We start from the raw sequence: 22,818 nt of genomic DNA, 5'->3' as shown, positions 1-22,818 counted from the left end.
ACTTGCTAGAACGAATCAATAGAAAAACGATGCAATCACCAAATTCGGCGTTCGAACATGAGTTTCTAAAATTATCCCCTAACCACTAAAAGCCTCACCTACATTACAACCCCACTCCGGGCTCATTTTTAATACTGTTCGACCATAACATGGACAGAAAAACTCGGATGAACATGCAAACTCGGTATGATTTTGGCTGAGTATAAAAAGAGCGTATAAACACCAACCCACTAAAAATTGTGTGATGAGAGTGAAATACCTTGGTGAGGTACAATTAAGCTCTCCAAGAATAATCAATCCCCGTTAATATTGCCTATTAAGTTTGATCATGGAGGTTTCAAATAAGTTATGGTCACTCGTCCGCCCCACGTAGGTTCTTATTGAAAACTTTTTGGTAAAATCTTGGTTTTGAAATCACGCACTTGATTAAACCAACCGGAGGTTTGTTTCTTAATTGTCTCAATCCTTGGTCTTTCGATTTTCTTTACTTGAGGACAAGTAAAACTTTAAAGTCCGAGGAGGTTGATAGGGACGTTTTATCAGAGTGATTTACGGTTTATTTTGAGCTAACAATTAAGTTTAATTACAAAAATATATGTGTTTCAAATAAATAATGAAATAATAATAAAAATGGTGTTTTTAATAAATTTTCTCTTTTCTTTGATTAAACTCAAAAAAAATAAAGCATCAAGTAATCTCGGTGTTTGTAGTCGTATTTTGCAGGTTCGGGACAAACGCACAAGATGCAAAGAACAAAAGAAATAATTGCCAAATCTCAGTCTTGCACCACGCGGAGCGTAAAATACGTCACATGGAGCGTGCCACGTCATTGTGCAATTCCCACTAATTCACGACAGTCAACCTAATCTATATCTCAAGTCAATGAAGGCCACGTGGAGCGTAACCTAGAGTACGCAGAGCGTGTAAAGTGTGAAACAGTTGATAAAGTTCCAGTACCTCAAACACGCGGAGCGTACCCTGAAAGACGCGGAGTATGAAGGAATGATAATTCAGAAATGAGTTCCAATAGCTCAAACACACGGAGCTTGCTTGGGTCTACTCGGAGCGTGGCTGAGTCAACATCCTTGGATCCAGTCTACGCGTATGTGAAATCTGCAACGAAGTGAGAAAAGGTAGGACACGTGGAGCGTGGCCTCAAACACGCGGAGTGTGCCATGTGAAATCAACAGAGATTGTGTGAATTCTTCCAAAGACTTGTGTATTTACGATTTTACCCTCGAGCTTGATGTGTATAAATAAGAATTTTTAGCACTCATTTTTTGTATTCAATTTTCCATGTATTAGAGTTCCTTACACCTTGAGAGCTTGTATAATCCTCCCGTTACTCCGCCGAAGTTACGTCTCATCCGCATCCACCAAGCTCAAGAATTTCCACCTCCAAATCCTAAAAGATGACTTTGAGTCCGGTTAGCTAGTTCTAAGAGCCGATTCCTCTTCCCTTTCTACTTGTTAATTAGCTTGTACTCCTTCTCTGTGCTAGGTTTGGTTGTATTCCGTATTTACGCGTTCCACATTTATAATATATGATTTACAATTCCGCTTTCACTATATGTTTTATTATTTATTGCTTGCTTTGATACTTATAATTGATTATTTTGTAGGTCGCTTACGAGCTCTGAAATCCACTAGGATTCACATAGGTGTTGCCTTACCAGAGTTGAAAATCCGAAAATCGTAGGAATTGACGCTCCACGGAACTTATGGGCCCTAGTTTTTTTATCCTAAGACTTACAGTCGCCTTAAGGGGAAATCACGACCCTAGAACCTGACAGAGTTGTTCGGTCTATAGATAGTCGTCTTTGCAAGATTAAATTATTAATCGTATATGCTTCGAGTTGTTTGTCATATGTTATAACTTATCATTATATGCATCATTCTACAGGGACTTGAAATACATGAAAATTGTCTCACCCATAGTTTAGGAGTAGTTTAAAGTTGTCACCAAACTCAAGCCTAAAGTATTCACCGCTTAGATAGCGTGTAAAACCGAGTAGTTTAATACCTGTAGTTATAAATCCCGTGGATTCGATAACCGATCTTAACCGGATTTATTACTTGATACGACGGGGTACACTTGCCCCCACGTAGCGTCTAGTGGACCTAAAGCACCTAGAAAGATCTCAACCGTAACACACACACAATAGTTTACCACTCTACTAGGCGTGTCTCATCAAGTTTTTGGCGCCGTTTCCGGGGATTCATATTTTCTTGCAATATTAGACCAAAACGTTTTATTGTAGTCTAAGCATTCTTTTTGTATAAATTGTTTATATATACTTTTACTAACATCATTCTTTCTTGTTCATATCTTCTTATTTATTTGCTTTCTTTAGTTTATACTCACCCGATCTTGGAGTGGTACTTTTGTTCCTATTGATCTTGAAATTGAATGTACTCTTTGTAGGATCCGGAGAGAAAAGATGGCCAACATCAACAACGAAACCAACCAACCCGAGAACAACCAAAGGCAACCCAACCAACCCGTGAAAAAAAAATGGAGGAGGCAACGACACGAGGACGATGATGGAAATTCTAGCTCCACATAGCCCATAAAATCGCAATGGAATTGTCGCCCCCACCATTCCGGCCAACACATATAAGGTCAAGACGAGCATGATCCAATTGATTCAACAACTCGGTCAATTCGAGGGAGAACTTCATGAGAACCCTAATGAACATCTCAATAAATTTCTTATATATGCCGATACTTCTCGGCAAAATGGTGTTCCGGCCGAGGCCGTGCGTCTAAAGCTTTTTCCTTTTTCTTTGAGAGGCCAAGCTTTGGAGTGGTTGCGATCATTGGAAGTGGGCTCAATCACGTCATGCGACGAGCTCGAGAAGGAGTTCTTTTCCTATTATTTCCCGCCATCCAAAACGGTTAAGTTGAGGAATGACATCACATCTTTTCGACAACTTGAATACGAGGCCCTTCACTCAGCTTGGGCTAGGTTTCGGAAGTTGCTCCGAAGTTGCCCTCACCATGACATCCCCAAGCACGACCTTGTAAGTGCATTCTATCATGGTCTAACTCCTACTAATCGTGCAACTGTGTATTCTGCCACATGAGGGGATTTGTTTAGGAAGTCGGCAAGCGAGGCTTATGAGCTTATCAACGAATTAGCTAGAAAAAGCATCCAATGGCAAGAAGATCAAGCTAACCCTAGGAATCTCATTACATGGCTGTAAAAAGAATCCTTAGATATTTGCAAGGCTCAGTGAATACAGGTCTATGGTATCCTAACACTACAGAGTTCACACTCCTAGGATACACTGATGCTGACTATGGACAAGACAAGATGGAACGAAAAAGTACCTCAGGAGGATGTCACTTTCTCGGGAATAGTCTTGTGTCTTGGTTCAGCAAGAAGCAGTCATCATTAGCCTTATCAACCACTGAAGCTGAGTACATTGCTGCTGAAAGCTATGTTGCTCAAGTCCTCTAGATCAAGCAGCAGCTGGATGATTATGCAGTAAAGACAAAAACCATTGAGTCAAGTGTGATAACAAGAGCACTATTGACTTATCAAAAAATCCAATTCAGCACAACAGGAAGAAGCATGTTAGCATAAGACATCACTTCATCAGAGATCATGTACTCAAGGGTGAGATCAAGCTGACCTACGTTCCAACTAATGAGCAGCTCGCTGATATCTTCACGAAGCCACTGGCGCATGAGCAATTTTGCGTGCTGAGAGAAGCAATAGGTATGTTCAATCCTCTCTAATAACTCTAAGTATAAACTGTGCTGAGTGATAAACTGACTTGCATGCTATGCGTTAATACTGAGTACATAACCTATCTTATAGGGTTAGCACGCTTACTAGGATGACATCATCATCATCATAACTCTAGATACCATGCACCGTAAATAACATTAATGTCAGAATTAAGGCCTCTGAGTGGTTCAAATTCTGACCGTTGAACTCTGACCTCTCACCTCCCTCATTTTTCAACTATAAATAGAGAAGAAATTCTTCCCATTTCTCCCTATGCTTGAAAATATTCGCAATCTCTCTCTTTCTCTCTATTTCTCATTGCAATGCATTCTTCAATCACCAAGAACATCATGTCTTCTTCTTGTGATGAACAAACTTCCTCCAGCGGCTCTGAGCAGTATGAAGACAGAGCCTCTAACATAAATCCCTCCTCACAAGAGGAAGAACAACTTGACTATGAAGATACCCCTGAACATCAACCGAACAACGGACATAACGAACAACCTAAGACTAAAACCATGGACATTGACCAACCCGAAACTCAGCAAACTGGTGATGCTGAGCATGAGCCTGAAGCTCAAACCTAAAAAGGCTGGAAAAGCACCCAAACAACGAACGTTCTACACTGCGTATGAAAGTCTGAAGAAAATCAAAGATCCACAAGTCAGTTGAGCCATTCTGCAAATGGATAGCTGACCTAAATTGGGAAACCCTTTTTGGTCTTCCTGGAATCACCTATCCAACACTTGTTATGGAGTTCTACAAAAACCTCAAGATTGCTGAGGACAACTATGACTACATGGTCAGCTCTATCAAGGGCACCGAGCTCACTATCCCTCCAAAGTACTTAGCTGACTTGCTGAAGCTAAAGGGTGAAGGAACTGAGTTCCACAAGGTTGGAGATGGGAAAAACGTAGATTATGACAAGGAGTATTACAAGCCCAAGGGCTTCACTAGTGAAGTCTCCGCAACCTCCCTCTCACAACCTCAGCCCAAGCCCACTACATGATCACAAATTTCCTCTTTCCAAAACTCAACTCAACCACCTCTGCCTCAAAATTTCGAGTAGTGCATAGTCTGGCACATGCTGGAGAAGAAGCCGTTGAACATGCCGATCTTATTGGTCGATGCGTTGCAACGCAGTATAGTGAATCTCAGACTGCGCTCACTCATCACAGCTATTCATGAGGACCACAAGATAAATCTTGAAGAAAAGACTGCTGAGGTTGGCACGAAGATCACAACTGAGTGTCGCCAAACTCTGGCACACAGCAGACCACAAGTGCCTAAGGGCAAGAAGATTGAGGCCACTGAGGGCACTAAAGCTGCCAAGCCCAACAAGAGGAAGAAACACAAGGCTGATGAGCCTAAATCTCCTGAGCCCAAGTCCCCCAAGGACATTACTAAGAAGGTCAGAGTCACCAAAAACGACTCTAAGCCCACGCCTGCTGAAACACCGTAAAAATGGGCTTCTACTGATGAACCTTTAGAGGATGAGCAGCCTCTAAAGAAGAAACTGATCATAAGGGTCAAGGCATTGACACCTCAGCCGCTGGCTGTTGCTGTACCCGAGGATTCTCATTTCCTCAAATAAAAAAGGATGGCTACTGAGGTCACTCTCGTTTCCACTTCTGCTCCGGGTCAACAAGCCCTTGTTGTACACATCGTTCCATCCACCACTGATCAACATGATGAACCAATCCACACTGAGGAGGAAACTGCTCAGCCAAACCAATCTCCTCCTCCTCAATCATCAGCTCCTATCCCCACTTCCTCTTCAAAACACAAACACCATCGGCCAAGCCGAGAAAAGAGGTACAAAAAGAAGAGCACTGAACCCAAAGTTCACTTTGTTGATGAGGAAACGATTGCTGACATCACCTCTCTTGACCCATCCACCATCGAAATAACCTTCCCATTCTTCCAACCTAACATCCCGCTTACTGAGCCCTAAACTCAAGAAAAGCAAGCCTTTGTTCCTGAACCAAAGGAACACGCCTTATTTGAACCTAACTTGGGCCCCAAAGTATCCAACACCCCTGCTCCCAACTCTTCCACCACTAAGCATGTGCCTGAGTCATCTGCCACTACTCCAAACTCTTCCAACATTGAGCATGCAACTAACGACTCCGAAATTCCTGTCTTCACTCCTCAAACTCAGAACACCTCATCTGAAAAAGACAAGGAAAAGGTTACTGAGACTACTCTTGGCAATGTCCATCTTAACCCGGAAACCCTTACACCATCATTCATAAATGCCACTGAGAGTGGGCAAAAGCTTATCAAAGCTGCTTTTTCCCTGCTCAACGATATGGCTAAGTCTCAAGATACTGACCCCGCCACAACCTCCACTGAGCCGACGCCACTGAGTGAAACCATGCAATTATTAAATGAGCTCAACAGCATCAAAAGTCTGCTGAATGCACTCACTGCATTGGTCTCTCAGCAGCGGTACAAGATGTTCACTGATAGAATGGCAGCCTTGCAACTGATGATGATCTAGCACATGGACTCCCTCCAAGGAAAAATTGCGGCTATCTCAGCTGCCAACTCAACTTCTGCCACATATGCTGAAGTCAACCAACACTTCCAACAGATGAAAACCGAGCTCTCCAAAAATCAGCATTCTATCACCTCCTCGTTTGAATGCATAATCGAATAGGTTGCTAGGGCCATCAGGCTTCTCAACATTAATCGTGATGCGATGGAGACTATAGAAAAGAATACCTCTGCCATTTATCACAACACAAAAGAAACTTATGGGCACGTCAAACATCTGACTCAGCAACGTCGTAGTCAGGACAGCGCTGTGCTGAACCTTCATCAGCAATGCATCTCTAAGCTCACTGACGTGATGTCTTGGCACCCTAAAGCGTTCCAATTCATCCTCGGCAACATGAGTGCATCTGGTGTTGTGCCTTCATCTCAGATGGAAGCTAGACAGTCTGTTTTCAACGGACTCTTCGCAAGTGCAAGTGAGCTCAAAATGTTTTCATCTAAACTCTCATAAAGTAGAGTTGCTGGTCAATCTCTTCCTTCCTCTTCCCAACCCAGTATTGTTGCTGGCAAAAAGGGGGAGAAAGAAAAAGGGAAATCGAAGGAAGAACATAGGAGCCGTTCTACTGAGCAAGGGACTCAATAAACTCACTCCTCTTCCTCTGGTCCTAGACAGCAACAACAACAGCAACAGCAACAGCAACAATGAAATTCCAAAACTGTCTAATACAACATTAAAAAGTAGATAGACTCTTTAGATAGCCTGATAGCTTCTTTGATCTTCTAGTTTCTTTCTGTTAAGTGTATAACTGCTAACTTGCTTATATACTGTGTTGTTTAAATAGAACATATCTTTTATCTATCGTGTGTTGACTACTATATTCTGTCTATTATGCTTCCATTTGATTAAGTCTTTCAATTTCATTGCTGTTAGGCATGAATATGACTACAATTAAACATACTATTTGTGATGAGTTAGGGGTGTTTTAGGCGTAATATTACTTAAAAGAAGGATTTATAAGTGTTTTATGCAAATTTGAAAAGATTAAGTCAAAAAGGCTGTTATGCGGCCTGTTTTGAAACAACCAAAAGGAGACGTGCACCTTTTGATCCAGCGGTTAAACGTTGTGTACCTAATGATGGATAGCGACTTGACAGGCAGGCAGGAGCGGGCAGGAATGAGCGGCTAAAGCAACATGATGACAAGAGTGATCGACCCTTGAGTGTTCAAGGGTCAATATATTTTAACCACTTTTAGACATATCAGATACTTTGAACAATCTTTCCTTTTTGTAATATTTTGTTAATATTTTGTGTACGGGTTTCCTTTTCCTTCTATTTATAGAAGTAGTGGAGGGAAAGGAACGATGATCTTTTGGGGAGCAAAAGATAGATAAGTTTTGAACAATTTTAGAGAGAAAAGCTCTCGAGGATCTTTCAAGCTCCTTTCATGGAGTTCTGTTTATTTAACTTAGGTTGTTCATTCTTTAGCATGAGTGAGTAGTCCTTTTGAACGGGTTCGGCCAGTTAGGGCCTGTTATGTAAGTCTTCTATTTTCTTATTTATGAATGAATGGTGATATATTATGTTGTGTTTGAGAAAGTTATCACTCCATTGTTGTATGCATGCATGTTAGTGTTAGATGAATGATAGGGATCTTCTTTCATCTTCACGGAACTATTTCTCAAACGTCCAAACCACGAAGCAGGAATGTTAGGGGGTTGTATCAAGGGTTTTCTTAATAGAAATGTTGTTTCGATCGTAATGCAAGAAAGAACCCACTTTAGGGACGCTTAAGGTTGTAGTACATCTTAGAATCTTAAGAACACATGAGAGTTGACTTAAGTGAGCATTAAAGCAGAGACCTTGACTTCACTTTATGTCATTCATGAATAAATATGATGTTTAGAGACTAAAAGTAACATGTTCTGCTGTGGCCTAGCATGTTCTACCTTTTATCATTATCAAATACTCCTTTTTATAAGTTGAATCATTTACTTGGTTACCCATTCACAATATCTCTCAATATAAAGAATTCACACACCACGAACACCCTGTTCTGCAAGGTTTTTCTAGTAAAATTTGGTCATCAATCCATGTGGAAACGATACTCTATTTATCACTTTATTACTTGTATCTAGTGCACTTGCTAGAGTCTGTTCAAAGGACAACGAGTTTTTGGCGCCGTTGCCGGGGATTGAAAGCAACAAAGTTTATTTGAAAATTTCTGTGAAACAAGGTGTTTTTAATCTGTTTGTTACGCACTACAGCCAGAAGCAGTTTCTCTTACTGTCTATGCGCAGAGCTGGACCACCAGTTTTTCCTATTGATCTTAAACTAGAAAGAACGTGTAGACGAAACCAAGCGGGAGCTCGACGAGCAAGACAAAGAGAAAGACAAAGAGAAAGAAGGATGGCTGGAAGAATACCAGAACAACCAGTTCAACCTCCTCCTGAAGAAGAAGGAGAGAACAACAATCCACCAATCATAAGAATCAGAGATTACTCCAGTCCTACAACGGAAGGACACTCGTCGTGTATTGTGTTGCCTAACGAAGGGAACAACATGTTTGAAGTAAAAGCATCCATGATACAAATGTTGCAAGCAACTGTGCAATTCAATGGATACCAGTCGGAAGATCCAAATGGACATATCCATTAGTTTATTACGATGTGCAACACTTTCTGATCAAACTGAGGAGTCTCCGATGACGTGATAAGGCTGAAGCTGTTTCCTTTTTCTCTCAAAAATAAAGCAAAGAACTGGCTAAAGAACCTACAGCCGGGAACCATTGCAACACGGCAGGACATGGCCAGTGCTTTTCTGATGAAATACTTTCCACCTAGATAGGCCATCAAACTCAGAAATGAGGTGTCCCATTTCGTGCAAGAAGAGGATGAATCCTTGGCCGAAGCATGAGAAAGCTACAAAGAGCTGTTAAGAAGGGTACCAAATCATGGCATCCCCATGTGGATGCAAGTGCAGAATTTTTACAATGGAGTCACCAACACGTACAAAATCTAGATTGAATCCATTGCGAACGGTAACCCCGAGGATCTTGAACCACAAGCCCTGTACGACCTCATTGAAAAGGTGGTAAGCACAAGTTATAATTGGCACTCAGCTAGGAGTGAAGGAAAAAGGATGGCAGATGGTGACATAGTTTCAAAGCTGATGACCCAAGTGGAAAAGCTTGCTAGGCAGATCAGAAAGATCAATGTCTCATCCATTCATAGTGAACCACCATTTAATGATGTATGTGATTTTTGTGGAGGGCCTTACTTCAACATCAACTGTCCTAGAGTTAAGTAAGGAAAATGTGAGCATGAACAATGTGATTATGCTGGATACAATCAAAGGAACCCACCAAATCTATACTCCAATACATACAATCCAGCTACAAGAAATCATCCAAATTTCGGATGGACTGGACAGCCAAACCAGCAGGAGCAACCTAGATACCAGCAGCAACAAGGAGGACACTATCAAAGGCAGCCTCAACAGCACTACAAACAGCCTGTTCCACCCAAGGAGGATGTAGAATAGGACATGAAGACCATGATGATGCAATTTATGAAGCAGACACAGGCTTCCATCAAAAATTTGGAGACACAAGTTCATCAACTGGCTGCTTCATCATCAAAAGGGAAAGGGGTGATGCCGAGTAATACCGAACCAAACCCTAAAGGAGATGTCATGGCTATCACTCTACGATCTGGTAAGGAAACTAATCCTCCTTTGATGACTAATAAAAGTGCTGAGTGTGCAGGTAGGTCCAGAGTTGCTGAGAAAGAAGAGGAACAGACTGTTCTTGACCAAGAGAAGCCAGCCGAAACAGGTCTCACATCTGACAATGATCAGGAGGAACCAGGGAAGAAGTATCATCCACCTCCTCCCTATGTACCACCTGTACCATATACGGCGAGGCTGGTGAACAAAAAGCTTGAAGAGCAAAATTCAAAAGTGCTAGACACCTTGAGGAAGTTGCATATCAACATCCCCTTCGTGGAAGCACTTTCCCAAATGCCCACATATGCAAAATTCTTGAAAGATATCTTATCCAATAAGAAGAAATTGGAAAACATCTCGATGATCCAACTGAACAGGGATTGCTCGTCAATACTCTAGAACAAGCGGCAGCTTCCGAAAAAGCTAAAGGATCCAGGGAGTTTTTCAATTCCATGTTCTATTGGCAAGTTAAACATTGAAAATGCATTATGTGACCTATGAGCGAGTATAAACCTAATGCCATATTCTGTGTATGCTAAGCTATGGCTAAGAGAACCACAACCAACTAGAATGTCCATTCAGTTGGCTGATATGTCTGCATGTTACCCTAGGGGAGTTGTGGAGGATGTGTTAGTCAAAGTAGGGAAGATTATACTACCTGTTGATTTCATCATAATGGACATAGATGAGGATTTGCATGTTCCTATTATTCTGGGTAGACCGTTCTTAGCAACGGGAAGAGCATTGATTGATGTAGGAGAAGGGTAATTATTTTTAAGAATTAATGGGGAAGAAACCATTTTCAAAATGAATGAAGCTATGAGATGAGCTAACACTAGTGATGACACATGCTATTTCTTAGATGATTTCCAAAGTTTGTCTGATTCTCAGGAACAGGGACAGGACACATTGGAGGCACTCTTGGGAGAAGAGGTGAATCTTTGTGAAGGAACATGTTGTTCTATCGATTCAGAAGCTTCAATGCTCCCTCTAGATCCCAATATTCATACTCATCAAGAACCACCAGAAATGCCCACTGTGCCTTTGTCTAAACTTGAACTAAAACCTCTGCCATCACACTTAGAATATGCCTTCCTCGAACCACCAAGCGGAAGCCCGGTGATTATATCTTCCAAATTAACCCCTGATCAGAAAGTTCAACTCATGGAGGTATTAAGAAGAAACAAGGATGCACTTGCGTGGAAGATAGATGACATCAAGGGGATTAGTCCAGCGGTGTGTGTTCATCGGATTCTATTGGAAAAGGACCACAAGCTGTGTGTCCAGCCACAGCGCAGATTGAACCCACACATGAAGGAGGTCATGAGGAAAGAAGTAATCAAGCTATTGGATGCAGGAATTATTTATCCCATTTCTGACAGCGTTTGGACGAGCCCTGTACATGTAGTTCCAAAGAAAGGAGGTACCACGATTTTTCTAAATGAAAAAGATGAATTGGTTCCCACACGGACCATAACAGGATGGCGAGTATGCGTGGACTACTAAAAGCTCAACGAGGCAACCAAGAAGGATCGTTTTCCTTTGCTCTTCATTGATCAGATGTTGGAACGATTGGCGGGATATGCCTTTTACTGCTTCCTTGATGGGTATTCGAGGTATAATCAGATTGCCATCCATTGTGAAGATCAAGAGAAAACAACCTTTACTTGCCCCTATGGGACTTACGCTTTCAGACGCATGCCTTTTGGGTTGTGTAATGCCCCTGCTACATTTCAGAGGTGCATGATGCCTATCTTTCATGATATGGTGGAGCGAACGGTGGAAATCTTCATAGATGACTTCTCCGTGTATGGAAATTCATTTGAAAGCTGTCTAAACAACCTGGAGGCCGTGTTAGTACGATGTAGAGAAACAAACTTAGTCCTAAATTGGGAGAAGTGCCATTTCATGGTCACGGGAGGAATTGTGCTCGGACATCAGATCTCGGAACAGGGAATGGAGGTAGACAAAGCAAAAGTGGAGGTGATAGAGAAGCTGGCTGTTCCTGCTAATGTCAAAGATGTTAGAAGTTTCCTTGGGCACGCAGGTTTCTACCGAAGATTCATAAAAGACTTCTCAAAGATAGCATTACCACTATCAGCTCTGTTACATAAAGATGTGGATTTCACTTTCGGAACAGATTGTATAAAGGCATTTAAGATTCTGAAACGCAAACTGATCAATTCACCCATTCTAGCCGCACCAAATTGGGAATTGCCCTTTGAAATGATGTGTGATGCTAGCGACACATGCGTCAGAGCTGTTCTTGGGCAAAGAATTGAGAAGAAGTTTAGACTGGTCTATTATGCAATCAAAACAATGAACAAGGCTCAGCAGAACTATACCACGATAGAGAAGGAGCTTCTTGCTGTATGCTTTTGACAAATTCCGTCCATACTTGGTTTTGTCAAAAGTAGTTGTCTACACAAACCACGCTGCCTTGCGCTACCTGTTTGCAAATAAAGATGCTAAGTCGAGGCTGATACGGTGGTTGCTCTTGCTCCAAGAATTTGACCTCGAGATCAAGGACAAGAAAGGAACAGAAAACGTAACTGCTGATCATCTGTCCAGAATTTCTCATACCAATAGCCAGGAACAACCGGAAATCTTGGAGATTTTCCCTGATGAGCGTTTGTATTCTTTACAACATACTCCATGGTTTGCTAACATTGCCAATTACCTTGCTAGTTCAATTAAACCTCACAGCTTGTCCACCAACCAAAAGAAGAAGTTCTATGCTGAAATTAAATATTATTTTTGGGAAGAACCATATCTTTTCAGGCTGTGTGCAGATCAGATCATACGAAGATGCATCACCCAAGAGGAAGGACATGCTGTTCTGAGCCATTGTCACGATCGAGAAGCTGGAGGGCATCACAGTGCAAGCAGAACAGCCGCGAAGGTGCTCCAATCAGGTTTTTTCTGGCCAACAATCTTCAGGGATGCCAATATGTTTGTAAGTACTTGTAATGAGTGCCAAAGAACAGGTAATATCTCGGCTAGGAATGCCATGCCCCTCAATAACATTGTTGTATGTGAGATATTTGATATATGGGGTATAGACTTCATGGGACCATTCCCTACGTCTGTTGGGCATAAATATATATTGGTTGCAGTAGACTATGTAAGCAAATGGGTAGAAGCAATAGCTAGTCCTACTAATGATGCCCGTGTGGTTGTAAAATTCCTGAAAAGGCTGTTTGCCCGATTTGGTGTCCCACGAGCTATCATTAGTGACCAAGGAACCCACTTTTGCAATGCCCAATTTGAAAAGTTGATGGGGAAGCTTGGAGTCACTCATAGAATTACCACACCTTATCACCCACAAACAAGTGGGCAGGTAGAGATCTCCAATAGAGAGATCAAAAGAATCTTGGAGAAAATGGTGGGCAATTCTAGGAAGGACTGGGCAAATAAGCTTGACAATGCTTTGTGGGCATATAGAACTACATACATGACACCCATTGGAATGTCCCCATTTAGGCTGTTGTATGGAAAATCTTGTCATCTTCCAGTAGAGATGGAGCATAGAGCCTTCTAAGCATTAACCTTCCTAAAATTTGAGAAACAGGCTGTGGGCGAACAGAGACGGTTGTAACTATGTGATATTGAGGAATTCAGACTGTTTTCATACGAAAACGCGGTAAATTATAAGGAAAAGACCAAGAAATGGCACGACAGGAAAATACAGGAGAAAGTCTTTCGAGAAGGACAGAGGGTCCTCTTGTACAACTCCAGGCTCAGACTATTCCCTGGGAAGCTGAAATCCAGATGGTCGGGACCTTACACCATAAACAAGGTATTTTACCACAGAGCTATAGAAATTGTCAAAGATGGTCATGAACCTTTCAAGGTCAACGGACAACGGTTAAAACCATATCTCGAGAACGATCACCAGGGGACAATTGACACTGTCCACTTCTAGGACCCCCCAAGCCAGTAGAATCAGGAATAAGGTGTTCGCTGCAAACACCAATTATTTTTTTTTGGTAGAAAAGGAAAAGAAAAACGAACAACAACAAACTACCCAGGAATTAGCCTAGGGAAGCTAACCCCAATCCTATCTTCTAAGAGAAGATGAGAGATGAAACTAGGGGAAACGGGAAGGGTAGTAACGCCTAACGTCCCTTCATGGCCCGCCGCCGCCAAGCGATCAGCAACACGATTCTGCTCTCTAAAAATGTGTCTGAACTCTACGAACTCAAAGGAGGAGCAGAGCCTTATAATAGCTTTGATGAGGTTGTGACTGTTAAGACCCATAGAATGATTCTCAAAAATCATTTTGATTGCTTCCAAATTATCAGACTCCACAGAGAGCCTCTTAACACCCAGCCTTTTAGCAAGATTGATTCCAGTAAGAATAGCCCAGAGCTCCGCAGAAAAGGAAGAACCCAACCCTAAATTCTGGGAGAACCCAGAAAGTCAGGCGCCCCCTGCATCTCTAAGCACACCTCCAGCCGCAATCTTACCGTTACTGAGGCATGAACCATCAGTATTCAGCTTCACAACCCCCTCCCTTGGCCTGCTCCATCCCACGAGATGGACATCACAACACTGAGAGGCTCTGGCAAGGGACTCTCCTTTGAAACTATCGATAATAGAGAAAAGTTTTTTCGAGAAGAAATCAGCTAAGTTTGTCATAAAAACAGTTTTATCTCCAAAAATCTCCTCGTTTCTCAATTTCCAAACTTGGTGACAGATAATAGCAAAGAAAATGTCACCATGCTCCATGTATGGAAGCAACTTTCCTCTAACACCATCAGAGAACCAGTTGACCTCAGAATGTGCCATGAAGGAAGATAAAATATGGTGTGGGAGAATTTTCCTCCAAACCTCTTTACTATTAGAGCAATCTCTAAGAGCATGGCACAAAGTCTTAACATGGCCTCTACATCTACTGCAAGCTCCAGAATCAGCCAAGTGCCTTCTGTGCCTATCCGAATTAGTCCTGTCCTTAACACCCAGCCACAGGAAACTCCTAATACGGAAAGGAACTTTAAGGGTCCAAATCGACTTCCACACATCCGAGAGAGGATCAGATCTAAAGAGAGAGAAAGCTTCAAAGGCCGATTTGCAAGAATAAACTCCATTATTAGTCAGCGCCCAACAGTGCCTATCCAAGTCTTCCTCTTGATTACTCACCTTCACTCCCCGCATTCTAAGGAGAGTCTCAAGGCTAAAGAAAGTATCAAACTTTGACCAGATCCAGTCCCCTTCCGAGTCAACCACATCGGCAATCCTCCAGTTGCGTATATCACTAGGCGGGGGGGGAAGAACACACCTCAATTAACGGTTTATCCCCAATCCAGTTATCAAACCAGAAACTAATGGACTTACCATTCCCCACCTCCAGGCCAACTCCCGAGCAAAACTCATCAAACACAGCACTAAGTCCTTTCTAGAGGAAGGAACAATTAGCAACTCTCTCTTTCGGGCCCCCGAAGATTTTGTCTTTTCGATACTTACCACAAAGGAGGTGAACCCAAAGAGAGGAGGGGTTTTGCCACATACGCCAAAGGAGTTTCATTAATAAAACTTTATTATTGTCCTTTGCTTTCCTAATACCCAGACCCCCAGAATCTTTAGGCTGGCAAACCTCACTCCAAGGCACAAGATGGATCTTCCTGCCCTCTGCAGCTTCCCCCCACAGGAACCTACGGTTAATCTTGTCAAGATCATTAAGCATAGGATCCGGAAGCTTACAAGCCTGCATGATGTGATTGGAAGCAGCACAATTAACAGATTGAATTAACGTGAGGCGGCCAGCGAGAGACAGAGTCTTGGCTTTCCAAGTGGCACACTTCGAATTAGCTTTATCCAAAGTCTCTTTGAAGGAGCCTTTAGACACACGCTCACTGTGGAGGGGAACGCCCAGATAATTCCCAAGAGAATCAGTAAGAGGAATACCTGAGAGATCACTTAATCTCTTATAGACTCTCTGATTCATATTCTTAGAGCACATCATCCTAGATTTCTGGATATTAAGCTTCTGCCTAGAGGCCGAACAAAAACAATCCAGAATATCCATAATGACTCTCAACTGCTCCTCATTACCCTCAAGAAAGATAAGGACATCATCTACAAAGAATAAGTGAGTCACCTGGGGACAGAAGCTGTTGATCGCCACAGGGTGGAATCTCCCATTATCAATCGCATCCTGAATCAGGTGAGAGAGCCTCTTCATAGCAATAACAAAAAGGAAAGGGCTCATAGGATCCCCCTGACGGATTCCTCTGCCCGGGGAAAATTCCTCCGACATATCCCCATTGACCATAACTTGAAACACAGGAGAAGAAATACATACCTTAATTAAACTTCTCCAACTGTCCGGGATTCTAGCTCTCTCAAGGCTCTCCATCAAGAAATCCCAATTAATTCGATCATAGGCCTTCTCTAAATCTAGCTTCAGAGCCACAATGCCTTTCCTCCCCTTCCTAATCTTCATCGTGTGGACCATCTCTTGGGCGATCACCACATTATCCATCATTTGTCTACCAGGCACAAAGCTACCCTGATTCTGACAAATGATCGTAGGAAGAATGCCACGGATTCTATTAGCCACAATCTTTGTAACAGTTTTGTAAAGAACATTACAAAGACTGATAGGTCTCATATGCAAAAAGGAAGAAGGCTTATCAATCTTAGGAATCAGAACCAGGAGGGTTCTATTAACCAGCTCAATATCCTTCGAACCACTGAACACCCCCAAGACAAAATTATAGATGCCTTCCTTCACGACATCCCAATGCTTATGGTAAAAGCCCGCCGGAAGACCATCAATCCCAGGAGCTTTAGAAGCCCCAATGCTGAAGATAGCTTGGTCAATCTCTTTTCGGGAAATAGGTTGAAAGGCCTCCTGACTACAATCCTCACTGATTAAAGGAAATGTAGCAATAGAGTGAGCCCTCTCCAAAAGAACAGGTTCCTCTTTGAACAGCTCTCTGTAGAAATCCAGGGCTAAGTTCCGAATAACCTCATCTTCATAAACCCAATCACCATTAGAATCCTTAATGGCCTCAATTCTATTTCTCTGCCTTCTGATCAGGGTAGAGAGATGGAAGTATTTGGTATTACGATCCCCATCTCTAATCCAGGACTTCCGAGACTTCTGGAACTAAAGGAACTCCTCCTGCCTAAGCACAGCCTCCAGCTCCTTCTGAAGGGTTCTGAGGAGGCCCTCAAGGCTATGATCAAACCTCCCCTCCAACCTGCGTTGAATGCCCTCCATCCTCTTTAATAACTTGTTCTTCCTTCTGATAATATGCCCAAACACCTTCCTATTCCACCCCTGCACCTTATTCCTGAACCCTTCAGCAGCTTGCAGTACATACGAATGAGGTCTCCAACTCTCATGAACGAACTCTTTAAACTTAGGATGGGACTCCCAAGCCAACTGATACCGGAACGGTCTCTTACCCCTAGGATGCTTACCTCTCAAAAGTCTAAACAAAATAGGACAATGATCCGAATGACGGAATGGGAGGTTCAACACAGAGCACTCGGGGAAGGAAGTTAGAGCTAAAACATTAGCGTAGACTTTGTCCAATCGAACAAAAGTATTATTACGCTTCCAAGTGAATTTATGACCAGAAGCCCCCAGATCGGAAAGCCCACATAAATCCATACTATTCTTGTGATGCAGACATCGATTAACATAATGATTGGATCCCCCTCTCTGATCACTCATAAAAGCGATATCATTAAAGTCACCCGCCACAAACCAGGGCTCCGAAATGCTGACACTCATAGAATAGAGAACCTCCCAGAGCCGTTTTCGATTAGACAAGATAGGTTCAGCATACACAAGGGTAATAAAAAAGGGAGTATTGCCGGAAATACTCACTTTACAATGAATGAACTGCTTATCCATGCTAAGAATATCAAAATGAATCCGATCTGGCCTCCAAAAAAGCCAAATCCCCCAGCCCGGCCAGTTGCCTCCGATCTAACACAGTGCCAGTTCTTAAACTTCTTAACCACCTCATCTGCTTTCTCACCACTAATCTTAGTTTCCAAAAGATCAAAATAAGATGGATTAAACTGCTTAATAAGATCATTAATATGGATACGGGTAGCCTTGCTAGCCGTACCCCTAACATTCCAAAATAACAAATCCATAGAAAGCAGGACAACTGACCACACCCCTACCCTAAGCTAGGTATTTACTAGGGGCTCCTGAGAGCCTTACCGAGGTACCCCCAGGCCCCCTCTTATCTGGAAACGCAAAAGTGTTAAGGCCACTTTTTTGTTTTCCTTTAAGCTTTTTCATATTAGTTTTGTTAACTCCCATAGATTTCCCAATCCCAGGATCAATACCAGGAACAGGAATACTAACCTCATTTGATTTCTTCATCCTTCTAGCTACAAGGGTCAGGGTCCCCCCCTGGGCTTCATCTTTAGAGACAAAAAGCGGGTTCACAGATTCAACCACCTTCTCGACTGTATCTACAGACTCCAATCCTGGAATACTCTCATCCATATGATTCTCATCTTAGTCCGACTCTTGAACTTCCTCAATCATCAGGGCCCCAAATCTGGACCCAGGCAAGGCTACTGAAGAAACCCCAGCCTCCTTTCTAGCTTTGAGGATAGGCTTCTCCTTGACATTTGGAATAACAATAGCTTTAGGAGAAAGGGACTTAGAATTTGTGTTGATATCAGGAGGACGATTGTGAACCACTGCAGGTTGATTCCTACGTCTAGCGGGCCTCTTTGCCACCATCAGGGACCAAAGTTCCCTTCATACCCCTGGTTCCCTCCAGTAATCCGCACACTACTCTCAACCCTCTCTATAACAACCCTCTCCCTTTTAGGGCAACCCTCCTGAGAATGACCATACATGCCACAATCATAACAGATGTTATGTAAACCTTCATACTCAATAAAGAACACTTTATCCTGAACACAGAACTTAGAAAGTAAAGGTTTCGCCAGATCAACATCTATACATACCCTAGCAAACTTACCCCTAATGGCCCCAATTGTAGTCTTGTCCACATGGTGGACCTTACCAACCAAACCTCCTATTTTACTCAGAAAGTTTTCACTGTAGTACTCAATGGGAAGGCCCGGGAATCTTACCCAAGTCAAGATCCTGTTAACCGAACAGTCGTGAGGATTAAAATTAGGAACCCAAGGCCTTAAGGCCAAAACATGATTGGAAATGATATATGGGCCTCCCTTGATAACCGAATTATAATCCTCAACCCTGGTAAATTTAATGACATAGTAGTCATTTTCCAGGTCAGTAATACTGACTTTACCTTTCCTTGCCCACTGCGCTTGTATTCTTTGGGAAAAATAGTTAAAACTAATTCGCTTACCCAGGACAGTAACAATCAAAGACACCTTCCACTTCTCTCTAAGCTCACGCTTCTCTGCAGCGGAAAGTCTAATGACCGGACAGAGAGGATCCTCCTGGCCATTATCTTCCTCATCAGAATCCGAGAACATATCATCAGAATCTCCCACCATTAAAACTTCCTCTAAAACCGGCTCTTCCTCAGCCACCCCCATGACCGTGTCCTTCCAAGAGTTTTTACCAATCTCGCTCATCTGAACCCTAGGTCTGGGGGAGACCGTCTTCCCATAAGCTACTCCTACAACACCCACCCTTCCTGAATTATTAGAAACATCCAGACCCGAGGCAGCCTGCCTCCCCGTCGTAGCCCCTGCCTGCCCCTCACAGCCCGGAGGAGAGGATCCCGCACAAGGCATTGCACCGACAGCCCCAGCCCACTGCCCGACCAAGGAGCCGGCAGCGCCTGGGCAGTGCCCGGTACTATCGGCGCATAGCCCTGCGCCAGGCACCCCCCGCCCCACTTCTCCCCCCGAGATTGGGGGAGCCTTACCCCCGGCATCAGAAAACCCAGCCGCCCGTATCTCCCAAAGATCCGTCCCCAGCCGCACGGGCGGCGCCCGCGAGAACCCTGCCGACGCACCATCCATGTCCACGAGATCCCTACCGACGCCCCTGGATTCCCCTGCCTCCACCCCGCCAAGCGCCCTGCCCCGATCTACACCAGGTGCACGCTCGCCGCCAACAAAACTTGCCTCACCCTTCTCGCCCCAAACCACCAGGCCGCCGCCCCCTTCCTTGCCGCAAATCCCCTCCAGATCCGACCCCCCCTCGCCGGCCACAGGCCCCCTCTCCCTAGGTCTATCCCTAACACGCTTTACCATGAACCCTAGCCGAGAGAAAGAGAGAGAGAGAGAGAGAGAGAGAGAGAGAGAGAGGAGATAGATCTAAAAGAGAGAAAAATATCCAATTATAGTAGGGGAGTAATCTCCGACTTTTTAATTTTGTCAAAAATTTTGATGTATCCTTGTTCAGTTAAATTAATTCTGTGTTGTCTTGAGGGTCCGTAAGGTTACCATTTGATTTTCACCACTTAAATTGCGAGCAAAAATATAAACTTTTACCCTTCAACTAGGGTGAAGTTTTAATTTTTACTTGTGAGGAAAAGGGGTCCAGAAAAGCTTTTGGGGGGAAAATCAATTGGTCAAAAAATTTAAATCGAATATTTTAAGATAAAGGGGACGTCAAATCAAACTATTTGTGGGCTACTTATTGTACTTTGCCTGTGCTTCTCTCTCGATAAAATCAAAATAGGTGGAGTATAGTAATTTCAAAACAAAAAGTAACCGTTCGCCCCCCTAAGCATCCTTTCCTCTGTCCACGGCTGTTGCCACAACCACTCATACAGGTGGCGTTAAAAGAAGCGTCGTCATAATGGCGGTTCTGGCAACAGGCCGTTTCAAACTTTTTCTACTTAAAGGACGAGGGTTGTATTGTAGACCCTAGTAAACATTTTCTAATCTCTTTCTCACATCGTTCCCCATATTTCTTTTGATAACCATTTTTGGGTGCACCTATTTAGTCTCATTATCAGGATGAGGACTCGCGGCTCTGGCAAGCAAGTGAAAATAGAAGGAGCGAAGAAAGACAAAGCAAAAGGCAAAATGGTTGGCACAAGCACTGTGGCTTTTGTGCCCGATGAAAAACTGGTAAAGAAATTATCCCAGTTCAAAGACGCCACTGTGCAGCAGTATTATGATGATTTGGCTCAATTGGAGTTCGGACCGGTAAGAACGATCTGCTGGGAAACCCTGAAAAAGCATAAACTTTCGGAGTGGGTTAAGAAGCCCATGGAAGCAGCCACTTTGGCAGTTTCTTTGACATGAAGGAGCCCGGTTACAAGGAACTTACGCTGGAGTTTCTGGCTACTTTCAAACATGACCCCGAGATCACTGACCCTAAAGAAGAGGGGAAATTTAGTTTCCGACTTATGGCCCATACCCAGCGGCTGTCTTTGAACACATTTATAATAGCCTGCTCGGTGCCACAGATGATGATGACTTGGAATCGGACGGCTACAAAGGGGCTTTCACCAAAACTCCGGATGAGTTCGATCCGACGGTTTTCTGGCGTTCAATCTCTGGCCAGCCAAGTTATGATGGTAGTGCCTCAAAAGCATCTAACACCGAGGACTACACCCTCCGTTATCTGCACAAACTGGTTTCTGGCACCATCTTCGCGAGAGAAAACCAAGCCACTATCCCCCACGCGGACCTTACTACTCTATGGAGTATGATGCATGGGCATAGGATGAACTTAGGGTTTTGGTTTGGGGAATACATTAGTGCTTTTGGGAGGAAAAACTCTTCCCTCATATGTTGTGGCAGCATTGTGACACGAATAGCAGAGGCAATAGGGCTCTTCAAGCCAGAAGACCGAAACAGGCTAACGGTGGTGAACCACCCGGACCAAATCGATATGAGAAGCCTACAAAGCATGCTGTTCGGGAAGATGGTGAATGGCAAGTGGGTATGGATGCTAGATTTCGTTGAGGCGAAGAGGGTTGAGAGCAGGAAGCGGAAGAACGAGCCGGCAGTATCAGTGTCGTTAGAGTCTGAGCAAATTGAACAAGCCAAGGATCTTAGCTTTTACCAGAAGTGCGCAAAGCTCTCCAACGAAGATATCCTCTCCAAGTTCAACGCCCTGTTCGCACAGACCAAAACCTGCCAAGACCAGATCCATGCTCTGGAACATAAAAATGCTGATCTACATGGCGAGGTAGATATGCTGAAGCAAATCTGTGTGGAAGAATATCAAGGGCGGGAGAGTCCCTCTGGTGCCTTAATAAAAAGTTCGGTAAGAGCAAACCCTAGAACAGAAACCAATGCCGCTGCCTCCTCGAAAGGGGATGGCACTGCTCCTGCTAAGGATAGAGAGGTTTGTTGGGGTTTAGTGTCCTATAGACAATTGTTCTAGGATACAAACTTAATGTAAATGAATTGTTCTTTATATCATTTGTTTAATGAGATATATGTTTTATAACTATATAAAGGCAATCCCTTTTAAGCACTAAATAAAGTCTAATAAAAGGAAATCCGTAAGTTTATTTAAAGTGATTATAAAGTGTTCATACAAGCGTGAAGTGAGACAAAACTTCCAAGTCAAGTGATATGTTTGGGATTGACATATCACTGTTGAGACTTGTATGTAACAATGTCTTCTGTCCGACAGAAAGCTGATCTCACAAGCTTCATATATACAGATATCTGGACAGTTACATAGATCCGATGAAACGTTGTTCATTAGGATTGGGGATCCGATTTGAGATAACAGGATGGGTAGATTCATCCTTGTCACCTGTTCATCTCATTGGTATTAATAGGTATAACTAATCCTCAGACTCAAAGGAATATTAATTGGTATTCTGGATTACGGAATGTGATGCTTTGACTCTGGTGTAACACGATCCTTAACAGAGATGACTCTGGGGTGTGAACAGTAGACGTTGGGTATCACAGGAAGTAATTGCGGAGTCGTTATATATTGGATTGAGCATTT

The 22,818-nt window shown here is 43.2% G+C and overlaps 1 non-coding gene across 1 annotated transcript; it reads right to left on the bottom strand.

The window, feature by feature from the left end:
* Positions 1-9,089: 9,089 nt before the first annotated feature.
* On the bottom strand, positions 9,090-9,196 carry LOC136204380 (small nucleolar RNA R71). Its single transcript, XR_010675223.1, has one exon. It is a non-coding gene; the product is annotated as a small nucleolar RNA R71 (small nucleolar RNA).
* Positions 9,197-22,818: the final 13,622 nt, after the last annotated feature.

Source organism: Euphorbia lathyris, chromosome 8 (genome assembly GCF_963576675.1).
Source record: "Euphorbia lathyris chromosome 8, ddEupLath1.1, whole genome shotgun sequence".
Taxonomy (NCBI): domain Eukaryota; kingdom Viridiplantae; phylum Streptophyta; class Magnoliopsida; order Malpighiales; family Euphorbiaceae; genus Euphorbia; species Euphorbia lathyris.
Note: the sequence above shows the minus strand (reverse complement) of the source record. Positions and strands in the feature narration are given on the sequence as shown.